The sequence below is a fragment of the Orcinus orca genome, chromosome 16, assembly GCF_937001465.1.
Source record: "Orcinus orca chromosome 16, mOrcOrc1.1, whole genome shotgun sequence".
Classification (NCBI taxonomy): Eukaryota; Metazoa; Chordata; class Mammalia; order Artiodactyla; family Delphinidae; genus Orcinus; species Orcinus orca.
In genome coordinates this window covers 23835054-23852654 of record NC_064574.1, presented here as the reverse complement: position 1 = coordinate 23852654, position 17601 = coordinate 23835054, and the positions used below count along the sequence as shown (strand labels likewise).

The 17601-nt window shown below is 52.5% G+C and overlaps 1 protein-coding gene across 24 annotated transcripts in view; it reads left to right on the top strand.

Moving 5' to 3' along the window:
• The window catches only part of EPB41L1 (erythrocyte membrane protein band 4.1 like 1), a 127281-nt gene that overhangs the window by 52016 nt on the left and 57664 nt on the right, over positions 1–17601 (top strand). For 3 of the 24 annotated variants that reach the window (XM_033433645.2, XM_033433643.2, XM_049699327.1), the window contains exon 1: positions 2725–3289. The exons of 5 other annotated variants lie outside the window; for them this stretch is intronic. The gene's annotated coding sequence lies outside the window, so the exon portion shown is untranslated. Of the gene's footprint in view, positions 1–1785; positions 3290–17601 lie in introns of those variants that run through there. 16 more of the 24 variants (XM_049699325.1, XM_033433649.2, XM_033433642.2 and 13 more) reach the window with 12 other exon arrangements.

Here is a 17601-nt window from a genome sequence, read left to right as displayed (position 1 = left end):
AAGGGACAGCATCACTTCCATCCTATTCCTGGCTTTCCTGTATCCTAGCACTTTTGCACCATCAAGTACCCTCCAGTTAAAATTTAAGAAGAAAGACTTTCTCCTGCTTCCCAGGCAGACCCGAGAGGGGATGAGGAGTCCTGTCCTTTCTCTTCTGCCAGCATCTGCTAACCCATCCCAGCAACTCAGCGACAGAAGCAGGGCAGGAAGAATCTCTCCCACTTTATAGGTGAGAAAACTGAAGCTCAGAGAGGTCAAATCATCTACCCAAGTAACACAGGAAGGAGTGGCAGAGCCAGGGCTGGAAGCCGAATTCAGAAGAGCCCCTCTTTACAGGGGGTGGGGTGGAGGCTCCCATCCTGCACCTGGGGCCCTAGCATTTCTCCATGGGGGCTTTCACAAGATGTGGTTCTGGGTTGGTCCGGTGCCTCAGTTTCCCTGCCCTGGGAATGAAGGCAGCCAAGTAACTGGGGAAGTGATTTCAACTGATGCCTACAGGGGGCCGTGTGTTCTTCAGAGAGTTCCCCCACCCCCCTTCCCCACCACAATCAGATTTCTCTGGAAAAGGTTATTGTGGGGTGAAGTGGAAGATGTCTGGTCCAGAGAGTCAGTGTTACTGTGCAAGTGTGACCTTGGACAAGTCACTCACCGCTCTGGACCTCAGACCGCCTGTTTATAAAATGGGGGGGGGGTGGTGACAAGATGTGAGAATGGAACATGAAAGTACTTTGCAAACTAGAAAGTGCTAATAGAAATGTTAGCCAATGATAATAATCGAAAGAGAAATAATGATAACAGTAGAAGAAGCCCAGTTTTCTGTGTGGTCCCACTGACCTGAAGGGAATTGGGCCCTTCGGGTATAAAACCAGAAGAATGTTCTGCCTTGGTTTTTGGAGTGTTGCCTGGATTCTTCTGGGAAAGTGAGAGGCTCCATCTAGCTGAGGAGGGTGGGAAAGTGGTCCTGCCCCAGGGGAGGGAGGGGAAGGCTCCTGCCTGGGGAAAGAAAGGAAGGGGAGGAGGGTTGAGGGAAGGAGAGTTGAACTAGGAGGAATGGAGGGCTCTGGCTGGGCAGCTCTGTCCTGCCCACAGGAACCCAGGGTCGGGAAAGGCGGCAAGCAGAGGAGGCTAAGAATCAATTTGGAATAAAAATACTTGAAGTAGGCAGTCAGAAATCTCTTAGCAGATGTGTGTATGAAACAATAAGTCCATCTGGTGTAACTCCTAAGTTTTACTGGTCCTTTCACTCATTCATTTGAATAAATGTGTGGTGAATTGAATTCAAGCAGAGCACCCCAGAGTGGCAAAGTGACTTGCCCAAGGCCTTACTCCTGAGGGCCTGGGGAGTTCCTGGGAAGAACTGAATTTTGGAAGCTGGGGAGCGAAAAGTCCAAAGGCAAAGGAGAACATCTACAGGGAAGTCCGCCCAGCAGGACTCTGGTCCTTCTGGGAATTGGCCCTGTGCTGGTTTGTCCATCTTCCTGTCTCCTGTCTGGAGGGAGGGCATGTTCTCTAAGACTGGGAGAATCTGGTTTCCTTCGGCTCTCTGCTCTCTGACCACCCCTGAGCCTAGTGGGCAGCAGAGAGGGTGAAGGTGCCAGAAACTGTGTCTTGGGAACATTTGGTGAAGGAGTGCGTGACATTTAACTTGGAGAAGAGAAGGCTTGATTTGGGGGTGGGGAGAAGGGACATGGTTGCTATCTTGGGTTCTCTGAGGGGGGCTGGGGAGAGGGCATAGCCTCGTTCTGTGGAGGCCCTAGGGTTGGTACTAGGACCTGGGGTGGAAGGTCACTGTGACGGAGCATCCACCTTGGGAGAGAGGAATGGAGGGGGGCGCTGCCTGTTGCTGGAGTGTGGGAGTTCAGATGGATACTGGTGAGGCTGACACTGAAGGAAATGCAGCCTGCCGTGGGGAAGGGGTGGTGGCGTCCCAGCTTTGGGCCTCTGTAATTTCCAGTGTGGTGGATTCTGCAGTGCCTAGAACAGTGGCTGGCACATAGTAGGTCCTCAGGAATGATTTGAAGAATGAAAGAATAGATGCGTATGCCTGGGATGGTGGCGGTGCTGGCTAGGGAGTAGGGGTCATGTGGCCTGCAAATGCGGACCCATGGGCAGAAATCTTTGGGGATCATGTTGTGGGTTACACAACCATCTCTCAGGACTTCCCCACAAACTGGGAACCCTAGAGATAGGTACATCCACCCCTTTTTTCACTGTTGGCAAAGTGAGGCCCAGAGCAGGAGAGCAGTGTGCCCAAAGGTACTGGTTGACCCATGACAGAGCTGGACTAGAACCCAGGCCGTTGGAGGTCCTCACTGTGGATCTCCTAAGTTGGTCTGGAGGGCTTTCTGAGACAGCGCTGCTGGAGGGGAGGAGCGGGGCTTCACTTGGTTTTGAGCCAGGACCTCAGTGCCACAGGCCAGCTGGCCACCCCCCAACCCCACCTTCCTGGAGCCTGGATGCACCTACAGAAACATCTGCACACGGGCCCACTCCCCACTGTTACACTTATGGCCATTGTCACCGAAGCATATATGAACAAATGCACACATACACACACGGGATCCCAGGAGACATTTGCATGACCTCCTCCACGGTGGGGGAGGAGCGCTGAGTCCCAGGGAAGTTCTGACCCGCGCTGTGAGCTACAGGGGAGGCGAGGGTATTCGGCTGGGCCCGGTGGGCTGAGGCTGAGTCACCCCTTCTGCGTCAGGGATCCTCTCCTCTTCCTCTCCCCTCCGCCCCCTCCTCCCCCGCCGAGCCCCCAACAGGGGTTGGCCTGAGCGGGGACAGGGGCTGTCCAAGGCCAGGGTGGGGTTAGCGGAGGCGCCGGGCTTGGCTGCCGAGGCACAGTCCCGCGGTGGACCGGTAACTGCCGCTGTGGCAGCGCCCGGGAGGAGGTGGCCTGGGAGCCTGAGAGAGAGGGAGAGGGAGACCGGCAGGGAGGAGGCGGAGGCAGGGGCAGGGCCGCCGCGAGGGAGCAGGCAGGCGCGCGGCGGCTGCCCCAGGGCTGGGCGCAGAGGCCGGGCGGGGGCGGGGACTGGCCGCGCGACGGGCGCCAGGCCCGGGGCTATAGGCACGGTGCCCAGCCCCCGGCGCACGCCGAGCCGCCGCCGCCGCCGCCGCTGCTGCAGTCGGCATCCATCAGCGGGCGGGGGTGTCGCGGACCAGGCTGCTCCGCAGAGCCCAACGCGGCCCGGCGCGCCCGCCCCGCCCCGCGGCCTGCCGGCCCGCAGGAGCCGAGGGGGCGCCCCCCTCCCAGCCTGCCCGAGATGGGGACCCCCAGACCCAGGTAGGCACGTGCGGGGGATCAGGTGGCACGGGGGGCTAGGGGCTCGGTACCCGGAGGCCCAGCCTCCAGCCCTGGGGGAGGTCGGGACCGACCGGCAGGAACTGAGTTTGCAGGCTCTTGGCCCTCCGACCAGTGCGGGGGAGGTCCTTGCTGTTCCTCCCTACCTCCCAGGTCTGCAGCCTCCCCGAGGCCTGGAGAGAGAGGTGGGCAGGCGAGGGGGCTGACGCTTGCTGTAGGGATGAACGATTGCGCTGGGTGCTGGGCTGGCCCGCTCCGTTCTCCGAGACCACTCCTGCCGCCGCCGTGGAGGCCGAGAGCGCTCTGGATGTCTCCGTCCAGGCTTCCGATGCTGCAGGACAGTCTCTTGGCTGAAGATTGGGGTGCTGGGGAGCTCTCGCCCTCACCCTCACCCTCTGGTTACAGTCCTTTCCCCACTCGGGGCTCACTTCCCATCCCACCTCCCTTCCGAGTCTCCCAAAGCTGGGGGGATAGAACTTAGCCCTAGGACCACTGAGGTTCTGGCCTGGTGTTGTCTTGACCAGAGGCTTCCCCTACCCGTTAGAGGGAGAGGACTTGAGGGTCCCAGTTGTGTCTGGCACCTTCACACTTGGGGACATCCAAGGCCCCAAGAGGCTGGGATCTTGGGGGCAGGCATGGTTGTGGTGGCGAGTGACTACAGCCATCAGGGTACTTACCAGATCCTAAGGGCACTGTCTGGCAGGGCTATGGCTGGGGGTGGTCCCTGGGGACCGTAGGAGGCTGGACAAGGATGAGGAAAGAGTTCTGAGGATACTGGTCTCCTTTGCGGCACTGGCCGTGGTCCTTGCTTCCCAGCTCCCCCCCCACCCCCTCCCCCCACCCCCCAGAGCTCTGAGAATGCATTGGTGAGGGAGAGACACTGCCGTGTGTTCCTGCCTCCTCTGCACCCAGAGGTGGGAGTGTAAGAGGGCTGGGTTTAGGACCTCTCTGAGGCCCTGTGGGGTTCAGCTGCTCTATCTCTCCGCCACCTCCCAGCATTAGGAGTCTTCCAGATTCAGTAGCAGCTGGGCCAGGTTGAGAGCTAAGGACGCGAATGATGCCCTCAGAAGCTCCTGGAAGAATCGCGGTGCTGCCTGTCCCGGACAAGGGTGTGGAGAAGAGAGGCGACTGTGTGCCCGCCTGCCCACCCATTCCTCCATATGGAGCCTGCGGCAGTGGCGGCCTGTGCCAGCCTCCTCTCTGAGCCACTGTGGCCCAGGGAGGCTCTGCCAGCTCTGTGCAGAGATGAAGCTGGCTTCTGCTGGCCAGTCTGAGGTCATGCCTGCCCGCTGATCCCATGTACCAGATTTGTGTATGTGCAGAGCATGGTTCCTTGAGGGGCCCCTCAAGGCAATCCTGGAGAAGGAGATCAGTGCAGGGGGCATTATTCCTATTAAACCCTTCCTGGGCCACGTGGCCATTTCCTGGGCCCAGGTCTGTGAGCTTCATGGAGGACTGCTTCCCAGAACCGGCATGAGTGGAATACTTGGTCCTGTAGTCCTCACTCAGTAAATACGGAAACGTTGAATGAGGCCTAGAGAGGAAGAATGACTTGTCCAAGGTCACAGGCAACTGGGTGAGAGAGCCAGCACTAACGTACCCAGCTCTTCTAACTGGTTTGGGGTTTTTGCAGCCCAAATGCCTGCTTCTGTGCTGCTGCGGCTGTTCCATACGCAGGACTCTGATGGGCTGGGCATTGTAGCCTGGAGCCTGAGTCTGCCTCTTAGGAGGCGCCTTACGTTGGTCTCCCAGCCCTTGCCCCCAAAAGGTGAGAAGGAAAGAAAGGTCAGGCTGCCTCACAGATAATGGGCCAGGGCTGAGGCATTGGTGGCTGGTAGCCCTGGTCCCTCTTGGGAGTATGCAGAGCCAAGAGGATGCTGGTGCCCAGGCAAGTTCGGGTCTGAGCATGCGGGGGCAGTAGAGAGGGTCTCCTGACTAGGCCGGCTGAGGTAGGAGGTGCCTCTGTGTTTGCTCCAGCATGGGTGTCCTTGTGAGCCTCTTGGGCTTCTGTGTCCCCAATTATAAAAAAAGGATAATAGGGGCTTCCCTGGTGGCGCAGTGGTTGAAAGTCCGCCTGCCGATGCGGGGGACACGGGTTCGTGCCCCGATCCAGGAATATCCCACATGCTGCGGAGCGGCTTTGCCCGTGAGCCATGGCCGCTGAGACTGCGCGTCCGGAGCCTGTGCTCCACAACGGGAGAGGCCACAACAGTGAGAGGCCCGCGTACCGCAAAAAAAAAAAAAAAGGATAATAATCTTTATCTGGAGTAATACCAATGATTACCCAATCAGAGTGAGGACATTTATTGAGCACTTACTGTATGCCATGCACTGGGACAGTAAGTGCTTTGCATTATCTCACAGCAACCCTGACAAGTAGGTGCTATTATTATCTTCTTTTTACAGATGAGTAACTAAGGCTCAGAGAGATCAAGTTACCTGCCTGAGGTTACACAGCTGGAAAGTGTGTGGTTGAGTCCAGAACCCCTCTCTCTACCATGGCATTGTACCTGGGGCAGTGTCTGGGAATACCAGGCCGGTGTCCAGCAGAGCCAGACACCTGATGTGCCAGGGCTGGTCCAGGTGGAGAGGTCTACGTGTTGCATCTTGCGAGGCAAGGGCGGCTCTGTGGCCCGAGTGCTCCTGTGGTCCTGAGGGGTAGGGGCAGAGAGGTACTGGCTGGGAGCCTGAGAGAGGGGTTGGCTGTGGCTTTCTGCTTCCTGGCCAGGATCCCCCGGAAGTGGGGAATGCTGTGGACTCCCTGCTCCCATTGGCTACGAGGGAAGACTGGTTGGCTCTGAGGCTGGTTGGCCCTGACACTCACCCCTGCCACATTTGATAGGAACCCAGTGACCAGAAAATGCAAGGGAGGGAATGCAGGGGCACCAGCTGGGACTGTGAAGAGGAGGCCCTGAGGGGAGGGGACGGAGCATGGGTGGGCCGGTGGGGGTGGGAGCATGCTGGCACTGCTTCCTTTGTGGGCGGGAGGCTTGTGGGTAAGAATGGTCGCAGCCAACATTTATCGAGCACTTACTACATGCCAGGCACCTGCTTTAAGGGCTTAACTCATACAATCTTCCAAAACCCTTTGAGGTAGGAATTCTTCTTCCTCCCATTTTACAGATTGAGGGAACTGAGGCTTAGCCAAGAAAAGACAGTTGCTCAAGGTCACCCAGCTCGGTCGGTCGTTGGGGAGCCAGGATTCAAATCTAGGCAGTGTGAGTCAGAGCCACATTCCTGATGGCAATGCGAGCTGCCCACAGTTTCTTCTCAGAGGTCATACTCAGTTTTGTTCAATTTGAAAAATATTCCCTGAGTACCTCCTGCAGGTCGTATATGGCCTCTGGGGAAGCATCCTCTCCTCAAGGGTCTCCCAGTCTAGCCTAGAGAGACACGGACATGACACAGGGGAGGTAAAGGAGGTGCTATGGCCTATCTCAGCGTGGATTCCTATTCTGGTGATCAGGGGAGGCTTCAAGGAGATCGGGGCCTTTGTGCTGGGCACCAAAGGCCAAGTGGAATTTTGATAGCTGTGGAGGTAAGGGCACCCACTCCCCTGGATCAGAGGGGAGGGAAATAGGGGTGTCTTTGAAGAATGGGCAGTCTGGTGTGCATGCAGCAGATGGTGCAGGGAGCTGGGGGGTGCTGGGAGGTGACTCAGAGTCAGCTTGTGTTTGGGTATTTGTCAAAGCTCTGGAATCTGCCGGACCTGAGTTCTAGTCCCAGCTCCACTGTGTACTAGCCACGTGCCCTCGGGCTATCACTTAGCTGATCTGAGCCTCGGCTTCCTCATCTGTCAAATGTGGACAAACACACCTATCTGATTGAGACCACATTAGGGTTGTTATGTAAAGGACCTAGAGCAGTGCTGGCACACCACAGGGGCACAGCTAACATCAGTTCCCTCCCCCTTTAGTCTCTCTCAAATGTCAGACACAGGTGTTTCCACTTGACAAGGAGCCTGGAGGCTGCCGGAACCTTTGCGGGTGTTTGGTCTACATTGGGACACGTGTTTGGGGCATGACAGAACCATGTCTGGGAAGGTCCCTTTGGCGACTGTAAGGACCATAAATAACGGGTGGGCTCGGCCTTGCAGGAAAAACATCTGCACTGTGGGGCTTCTCTGGTGGTGCAGTGGTTGAGAGTCCGCCTGCCGATGCAGGGGACACGGGTTCGTGCCCCGGTCCGGGAGGATCCCACATGCCGCGGAGCGGCTGGGCCCGTGAGCCATGGCCGCTGAGCCTGCGCGTCCGGAGCCTGTGCTCCGCAACGGGAGAGGCCACAGCAGTGAGAGGCCCGCGTAACACCCTCCTCGCAAAAAAACAAAAATCTGCACTGTGGACCTCGAGGGCTGGCGAGGAAGGAAGGTGGAAACCGCACTGAGATGTCCCCTGGAGTGGTTGGGGGAGGAGCAGGTTGGGGTGGGGGTCATGCATTTGGTTTGCAGCCTCATGAGTTTAAGATGAAGGACTGGTCTCCCTTCAGTCATTCCAAAGGTTGTGCAGCGTCTTTGTGCATCTGGTGTTCTTTTTTTCTTTTTGCATAATTTCCTTTGGATGAATCCCCATCAGACTTCTCCCATAATAGTAGCAAATTGGGACTAAGTGCCCGACAATAGGAAGATGATTGAGAACGTTTGGGAACATCCAGTGGATAAAATAATATGCAGCCGTGAACAGTCACAGAAATACTTATGGAGTTGTGCACTTGTGAAGCTCCTTTGCATCCTTTCTTCATTTCATTTCATGTTCCTGTGACAGAGGTGGGACGGGGGTTAGAGCCTTCCCGTGCATGAAGTGATTCAGGCTAGGCTCTCATCTCTTTGAGGGCAGCGTTCATGTTTTCTTCATTGTTCTGTCTTCGGCGTGGGGCTAAGTGATTTGCAAATGCTTGTCTGGTGAAAGAATTGATTGAGTGGACAAAGCAGAGGGGAAGTGACTTGTCCAAGGTCATGCAAGTAGGAAGACCCAGGACCTGGGTCTCCTCATCCCTACTTGCTGCATTCTTCTCACTCACCACTCAGTACCTGGGAGGGGAGTAGGATGGAGAGGTTTGCAGCGAGGACTGTGGACAGACCAGGGTTTAAGTCTAGTTTCTGTCCTTACTGACTGTGAGGTCTTGGCAAATCAGTTCATCTTCTTAAGCCTCAGTTTCCCCATCTGTAATATGGATTGTCCAAGTACCTGCTTTTAAGCTTGTCATGAAGACTAAGTGATTTTAGGTTTAGGCATGTAAAATTCTTAGCATGGGAATTCTAGCACATTCTAGCATACAGTGAAGCACCCACGAATGTTAGCTGTGTAATAATGATGATATAATAATGTGGAAATATTTCTGATACAATTAAAGTTTTTTGTTTTTTGTTTGTTTGTTTTGGCCACGCCATGTAGCATGCGGGATCTTAGTTCCCCGACCAGGGATCGAACCTGTGCCCCCTGCAGTGGAATGGAGTCTTAACCACTGGACCGCCAGGGAAGTCCCTCTGATACAACAAATGTTAAATAGAAAGAAACCCATAAAACTATGAGCACTCAGATTAAAGTGGTATAAAATTAGGTCTGACCATAAATACAGATTGGAAGAGAACAGGCAGAAATGGCATTACAGCAGGTACTGTGGGAAGTAAATGACTGATCCAAACAAACCTTTTTTTTTTAAAATATTATATTTACTTTTTCTTTCTTTTTTAAACCAGAATTTAAGGCCACATTTCCACTTTTATAAATTTATTTATTTTTGGCTGCGTCGGGTCTTTGTTGCTGTGCGTGGGCTTTCTCTAGTTGTGTTCTGTAGTTGCGGCGAGCAGGGGCTACTCTTCATTGCGGTGCGCGGGCTTCTCATTACGATGGCTTCTCTTGTGGAGCACGGTCTCTAGGCGCACGGGCTTCAGTAGTTGTGGCTCGTGGGCTCTAGAGTGCAGGCTTAGTAGTCGTGGTGCACGGGCTCAGTTGCTCCACGGCATGTGGGATCTTCCCGGACCAGGGCTCGAACCCATGTCCCCTTCATTGGCAGGAGGATTCTCAACCACTGCGCCACCAGGGAAGCCCCCTTTCTCTTTCATTTTAATTACAAAAGATTTATGTGAAGAATCCTAATAATTCAGAAGCATATTCTGTCCGTGGCTCCCCAACCAAAATCCTTTTCTCCAGAAGTAGCCGATGATAACAGTGTGATGCGGGTCCTTCCGGAATTTTCTTCTATGCCTACATAAACATACAAACCAGAATGGGACCATAACTTGCATTATTGTTTTACAATGTACATTTTTTCATTCTATAGGCTGACATCTTTCCCTGTCAATGTATATGAAATCCATCTCAAAAATGTTCACAATAGATATGTAATACTTTTGTAATTCATTTTTCTTTTTTTAAAATTAATTAATTAATGAATGTATTTTTGGCTGTGTTGGGTCTTCGTTGCTGCATGCAGGCTCTCCCAAGCTGCGGCAAGCAGGGGCCACTCTTCTTTGCAGTGTGCGGGCTTCTCATTGCGGTAGCTTCTCTTGTTGCGGAGCTCGGGCTCTAGGCCTGAGGGCTTCCGTATTTGTGGCACGTGAGCTCAGTAGTTGTGGCTTGTGGGCTCAGTTGTTGTGGCTTGCGGGCTCTAGAGCGCAGGCTCAGTAGTTGTGGTGTACGGGCTTAGTTGCTCCGCGTCGTGTGAGATCCTCCCGGACCAGGGCTTGAACCCCTGTCCCCTGCATCGGCAGGTGGATTCCTAACCATTGCGCCACCAGGGAAGCCTCTGTAATTCATTTTTCAATGGATAAATCCTAGTTCATTTGGCCATCAACAGGGGGTTGATGGACATGTGAAGTTGTTTCCAATTTTACTCTATTCGGAATAACGCTGACAATGAAATTTCCTAGTGTTTAAACAAAATCAAGTGAGAGAGATTCAGAAACTGCGAGATCACGAAGCATTGCCAAGGAAGGTCTGCTGCTTCTCCCTTCCTCGCCTCCCTTCTCAGCGGAGCCCGGAACCCGAGGAGGCAAGGACACCGCTCCAAAGCCCATGTTTGTAACTTCAGCTCCGTGCTCCCTCTCACCAACTGCTGATTGGTGAGGTCCAAGCGAATGATGATAATAAACGGATCTTTTAGATTGTAAAGCACCCTGCATGTGGGAGAGGTTGATACTGCTGTTATTATTTCTACATCCAGAGCAACGGTAGCTTTGGTTACGTGGTTGACAGCAAGTCGGAGGTGGTGGGATGTAGCAGGATCGAGGGGGAAGGGCATGGGGCTGTGAGTCAGCAGACCTGGGTCCACATCCTGGCTCTACTCAAACTGAGTAGTTGTGTGACCTTGGCCAGCTGAGCCTGCCTGGGGAATAAACCTACCTATCTCGGGTGACCCTTGTGGAGCTCACAGGAGACGAAGCCTGGAAGCTCATTGTCCAGCTCTCAGAGGATGTCCCACCAGAGGGAGATCTCTGTCTGCCTTTGCAGTCTTCAGTGTGGTCCAAGTGGGAGGCATTTCCCCTTTCTGATGCTGTTACTCTGCAGTTCTGGGCATGTCATGTGGTCCCCGGCCTACAACTGCACTTCAGTCTGTGGCTCCGCGGTGGCACGTGAAACCTTTGGGCAAGAAGCCAGTGCTGACGGGTGGCAGCCTCTTCACGTTGCTTGGTTTTATTTAATGTGGTGCCCATGGGTACCGCAGGCCTCTGACAAATTGCCGTCTCCCCACTGCCGTGTGCGGACCTGAGCATCAGTGGGGATGACTGCAGGCCCAGCTCCTGTTTCCACGCCTCTGACTCCATTAGGGGGCCGGCTGGTAGGGCGGCACAGTCCCCCTCTTCCCTCCTCACAGGTGGTCATTTCATTCATGTCCACCGGGAGATTGTCACTAAGGAAGTGAATGTTCCGTACTGGGGAGATCCCGGTGGCAATTACCATCATCCCCAGAGGGGAAGGAGAGTAGGCTCTCTCTCTCTCTCACGGCGTTTTTTTCTTTTAATTCTTTTCTTTTTCTTTTCTGACTCCTAAGTAATACATGCTCATAGTAGAAAAATTGTGTAACACAGAGAACCTCCTTTAAAAAGCCCCCAAAATTCCTGCTCTAAGGGAATGGTATTGTTAACATTTGAGCCTTTAGACTCAGAACTCAAGATGAGAATTTCTAATATTTCTTGACCACTAACTGTGGGTTTTGGCATGTAAGTGCTTTACGGGCATGGTCCAATTCTGTTTTCATAGTAAACCTGTGAAGCAGGTGAGATTATCATCATGGTTTTACGGATGAAGACACTGAGTCACAGGGAGGTTAAGGGAGTGTTCAAGGTCTCCAGACTCCTATTTTATCCTTAACCACTAGACTAGACTGCCTCTTCCCAATTTCTCCTCCCCTCCCTCTCTAATTCGTATATCTATTTAGGGTCAGGTGGTGTATCAGTCAGATTCTGGCGGAAAACAGAATTCCACTCAGATGCTTCAACTTGGAGAAGTTAATAAAGCTGCGAGCAGGGTTAAGGGAACCCACAAGGGGTACCCGCAAACTCACAGTGACAGAAGCTATTACCTCCCTTTGGCCTGAATGAACAGAGGGAGGGAATAGTGTTACCAGAATTCAGCGATGGCTGGGCCTGTGCAAGGAGCTGTCACAGAGCGGGGGTTCAGCCACCACCAGAACCACAGGAAGGGCAGTTGGGAAGATATACCCCTGTCCCTCTCTGCTTCCACCCTCTGACCTCCTGCCAGTGACTCCCATTGGCCAAAGGCAACCAGAGGTTAGCAGGCAAGGGAGTTCAAAGGGTAGTCCAAGGGCTCATCCTCCCGCTTCTTTGAGCAGGGCATGGTTCTAGGGGTGCAGATGAGGACCAACAGCCCAGGAGATGGTTGGAGGGGGACGGGGAAGATGTACTCCCTGGTTTCCCCCAAAGAAAGAAGGATTATCCTGGTAACTCTGATCATTGAAAACATCATTCAGAAGAGAAGAATCTCACTTTCTGCCTAGCATTCTCTTTGTTTTGGTGTTTTCCACACCCTGTCCATTTCTTTCTCTCTCCACTCCTTCCTACCATTAGTTCCTACCTGGTTCAGCATTCCCACAAACACCTGGGTAGAAGTCGTCAGTGTCTCAGCTTTAGAACAGAACCTTCCTGGCTAGGGAGTGATTGTTCATGACCATGGGCACTCGTGGCTGTGTGTGCCCCCATGCTGTTTCATTGCTACGTGTATGTATGCAAAGGCACACTTCCGGTACATGTGTCGTAAACATCTGTGATATACTCTCCCTTGTCTTTAGCGTGACTGTAACTTTTGTGTTTCAAAGTCCTTTTGTTCTCTGAAACATCCTTGCTCTACACAGCCCTGCTCTGAAGTGGGAGGACAGGAGCTCTCGTCCTTATTTGACAAATGGGGAAACTGATGCTCAGAAAGGGGAAGTGACTCACCCAAGGCCCATCAGATAGGAAGTGGCAGAACTGAAACAAGAAACAGTGGTCCTGATTTTGAATTCAGCTCTTCCAAGTGTATTTGCCTTTCAATCTTGGGAAGTTTTTCCTTAGCCAGCTTCACCCCTGGGAGAAATTATTCAGCACGAACCCCCTGAGGCTGCTGAAATGTCATGTAGTGGGACGGACTTTGGAGCCAGAGAGACTTGGCACACCTTATGACCTTGGGCAAATCGGTAGACCTCTTTGGGTCTCTGTGTCCTCATCAGTAAAATCAGGAGGAAAATAATCAGGAGTTTGGATGGAAAAGTCAACTGCGTAAGATCTGATAAGTTGTCAGGACAGGCTGGCTGGCTGGTAGCCAGAAAGGCTCCCGAGGTGAATGCAGCCCAGGTCTCTAGACTTGTCTCATTGGTGTCCCATCCACCCATCACCCATGTGTTTTTCCATTTATCCATCTACCCATCCCTCTGACTCCAGACTCCCTGGGTTTGAATTCTGACACTATTTACTGGCTGCGTGATCTTGGGCAAGTTACTTCACTTCTCAGTGCTTTAGTTTCTTCTTTTGTAAAATGGAGATATTAAGAGTACCTATTATAGGTTATTATGAAGATTAAATGAGTTAATTGATGTAACATGCTTAGATCAGTGCCTGGTAAATAGCAAACTCTATAAATGTTAGCTTTATTGTTGTTATTTATTAAGAACTGCGCTAAGCCCTGGGGAAAATGGTAAATGAGACAGATAAATTTTTTTTTTTTTTTTTTTGGGCCACGCTGCACAGCTTGTGAGATCTTAGTTCCCTGACCAGAGATCAAACTCAGGCCTCCTGCAGTAGAAGCGCAGAGTCCTAACCACTGGATCGCCAGGGAATTCCTGAGACAGATAAATTTTTGTCTTTGTGGAGTTTATATTCTAGAGGAGAAATAGAAAGAAAGAAGTCAGTCAGTCAATCAGTATAAGTTCCGTTTGTGAACTTATGAAAAAACCAAACCCGGCATGCTTGCTTCATGGGAACAGAGTTTCTGTTTGAGGGGTGATGAAAAATTTTGGAAATAGGTGGCAGTGGTTGTTGTACAACATTGTGAATGTAATTAATGCCCCTGAATTGTTACACTTAAAAATGGTTAAAATGGCAAAAACAAAATAAAGCAAAACTGAAAAACCAGCTATAACCAAAAAAAATAGAAGGAGGGACCCACTTTAGACAGAGTGGTCAAGGAGCACATAGATTGAGATCTGAAAGGTGAGAGATGTCAAGAGACAGGGGACAAGTCCACAGTCCCTGCAGAGGGACCATTAAGGGCAACCCCAAGACAGGGGCAAGCCCGGCGTGGCTGAGGTGCAGACAGAAAGCCAGTGTGACACCGTCATCACAGTGATGGTGGCAATAGGGGTGGGGAAGTAGTGGGAGCTGAAGCAGGGGCTGTGTGCAGGGACTCGGAGCTTTGATAAAGAATTTCTGTTTTATTTTGATGGGAGGTCATTGGAGGTTTTTTTTTTGTTTTTTGTTTTTTGCGGTACGTGGTTCTCTCACTGTTGTGGCCTCTCCCGTTGCGGAGCACAGGCTCTGGACGCGCAGGCTCAGCGGCCATGGCTCACGGGCCTAGCTGCTCCGCGGCATGTGGGATCTTCCTGGACCGGGGCACGAACCTGTGTCCCCTGCATCGGCAGGCGGACTCTCAACCACTGCGCCACCAGGGAAGTCCTGGAGGTTTTAAAGAGGGCATCCAATGGAGGGTTGAAGAAATCCTTGTGGCTGCTCTGTGGAGAATAAACCCTAAGAGGGCCCGAGTGGCTACAGGGAGGCCATGGAAGAGGTAGGGCAGCCATGCAGGCAGGAGCTGAGAGTGGCTTGGACCTGGACGGAAGTGAGGATGGAGAAAAAGAACAAATCCAATTTACTGGGCTCAGAGATGCTGAGTCATGCGAACCCTGGTGGGACAGCTTGATGTATAAACCGGTCGATTCATTTTTAATGAGAGGTACAACTGCAAGCCAAGTGGATGTTGCCTCTTCTGGGCAAGGACACCCTCCCCCTTCAGGCCACCGAGACGGAAAGCCACAGCGTCTGAAGGCTGCTTAGTGACTCCGGAAGGCAAACCCGGGGATCCAGCCAGTGGTTGCAATGTTGAAGAGCATCAGAGGCTGACAGCCTGCTGAGCTGGCCCCAGAGGGGGCCAGGCAAGCATGCTGGGCCTCACTGGGCCCCTCTCTTCCAGACAGGGCTGGCGCAGGCACTGTCAGAATTTACCTCTCTGGCTGACCTTTCCCTTTTCTAATCCCGTGCATTTGGTTTTTCGTATGTTAGTGTCATCAGTTAGGCTTTGCCGGCCTCTGTCTCCCTCTATCCATCTGTTCTGGGTGGGCACTTCTTTTTTTTTGTTTTTTTTCTGGCCGCACCATGCGGCATGTGGGATCTGAGTTCCCCGACCAGGGATTCAACCTGTGCCCCCTGCGGTGGAAGCATCGAGTCTTGCCACTGGACCACCAAGGAAGGCCCTGGGTGGCCACTTCTAAACTCCTGCTTCGCAGACCACTCCCCACTCTGGCTTCCCATTACTGCTTGTAATTCTGGACCCTCTCAGGGTTGTTTTATTGGGTGCCGTCTTTATGTTATTTTCCTGAATCTCCATCACCCCTCTGAGAGGGAGGGAAGACTATCTCTGTTTTATAGGTGAGGTGACCTAGGCTCAGAGGAGTGAAGTCTCTTGCCCAAGGTCCCAGACTGAGCTAGTGGTGGAGCCGGGCTCTGTGTCTAGGTCTGACTGACCTGGGTCTGCCCCCTGCCTTGCTGACCTGCATGGAGGGGTCCATGAGATGACTGTGTATGGGGTCCCTGGTGCTGGGCCTGGCCCGCAGTGGCTCAGCAATGGGAGTCTTGCCCTTTCCAGCAGAGTAACACTTCTGACTCTTGCAAAGCTGCCAGCCCCCATCCCCCCACCGCACTCCTTCCCTTCTCCCTGATTCCAGCCTGTCCCTCCTGCCAGGCTGGGTGGAGCTCACCTTATAGACTTCTTGTTCCAAGGAGTCAGGATGTCAAGGCTCCTCCTTGTCCTCCGCACAGCCCTACTTATTCCCACATCTGGGCGTTTGCCCGCGTAGTGACTCAGCCCAAATGCCCTCCCTGCCATCTCCTGTCTAGATTCTCCCTTTTTTCAAAACCTAACTCCCTCACCCTGCACTCCCTACCCTCTAAGTCTTCTTTGGGAACTCCAGGCCATACTCCTGATCACCAGGTCCCAGAATCTTCTAGAGGCTGAAATGTACACTGGCAAATCTAAGTCACATCCTGGGTGAGTATCATCCTCCCGTGTTGCGATGAGCTCCACGGGAACCAGCACATGTCCCTCCGGGTCCCCTACGGTGCCTGGCCGGCTTGACCGCACAGCGGGCTCCATCAGTCTGTGCTGACCTGGGCCTGGGCAGCACCGTGCCCACGCGACTGGCTGTGGTAGAAGCCAAGGCCAGGTTCTTGGCTCGCATTCTGTGCCCCAGTGAGAGAACCATGCCGTTATCCCTGGATTTGTGAGATACAGAAGGATCTCATCATAGGTTTAAAAAATAATAATGTGATTTTTCTTTTTAATTCATAACTTTTTTTAGAATTTAAACAGATTTTATTTATCCCTTTCTCATCCTGTCATACCAGGCCATGTGCATTGGAAAAATTTATTTTTTAACTTCTAGTTTTTTTAAATCATTCAAGAAATCTCCAAGTATAGTAGAAGAAAATGAGAACTACAGTTAAACAGAAAGAAGAAAAAAATGATTTGTAGACCTGCCTTCTAGAAGCAACCATAGTTAATATACTTGGCTGAAATTTCTGGCACTATATGTGTGCATTAATCAAAATAGGGTCAATCTGTACAAACTGTTGTGTATCATGCTTTTTCACTCTGGTGAAAATTTTCCATGATTCCATGATTTTTAAAAAATATATTTATTTATTTGGCTGCATCGGGTCTTAGCTGCAGCACACGGGATATTTCATTGCAGCACGTGGGCTTCTCTCTAGTTGTGGCGCACAGGCTCCAGAGCTCATGGGCTCAGCAGTTGGGACACACGGGCTCTCCAGTTGTGGCGTGTGGGCTCTGCAGGGCGCAGGCTTAGTTGCCCCGCGGCATGTGGGATCTTAGTTCCCCAACCAGGTATTGAACCGACATCCCCTTCGTTGGAAGGTGGATTCTTAACCACTGGACCACCAGGGAAGTCCCTTCCATGATATATATATATATATATTTTTTTTAATTAATTAATTAATTTATTTATTTTTGGCTGCGTTGGGTCTTTGTTGCTGTGCGTGGGCTTTCTCTAGTTGCAGCGAGAGGGGCTACTCTTCGTTGCGGTGCACGGGCTTCTCATTGTGGTGGCTTCTCTTGTTGCGGAGCATGGGCTCTAGGCGCTCGGGCTTCAGTAGTTGCGGTACATGGGCTCAGTAGTTGTGGCTCGCAGGCTCTAGAGCGCAGGCTCAGTAGTTGTGGCACACAAGATTAGTTGCTCCACGGCATGTGGGACCTTCCTGGACCAGGGCTCAAACCCTGCATTGGCAGGCGGATTCTTAACCACTGTTCCACCAGGGAAGTCCCACTCAAGCCTCTTTTGCTCTCTGTATCTCACCTGTAAAAGAAGAGGAGAAGACTAATTATCTCAGAAGGCTTCCAGCTCCTTTCCTCTGAGGTTCTCCCAGCACCAGGCAGTCGTGCCAGCAGCCTCTGCTAGAGACCTGGGTGGTGAAAGCCTGGGATATTTATTTAAGATTACTCTCCTGGCTATTTCCAAGATGATGCAGGCCCAGGGAAGGTTCAGAGAGTACGGGCTGAAATCAGACTGAGGCAGAGGTGGGAGCAGATGCGCTGGGCTCCCTGGACCCATGAGGGGCATGTGGATTCTGCTTC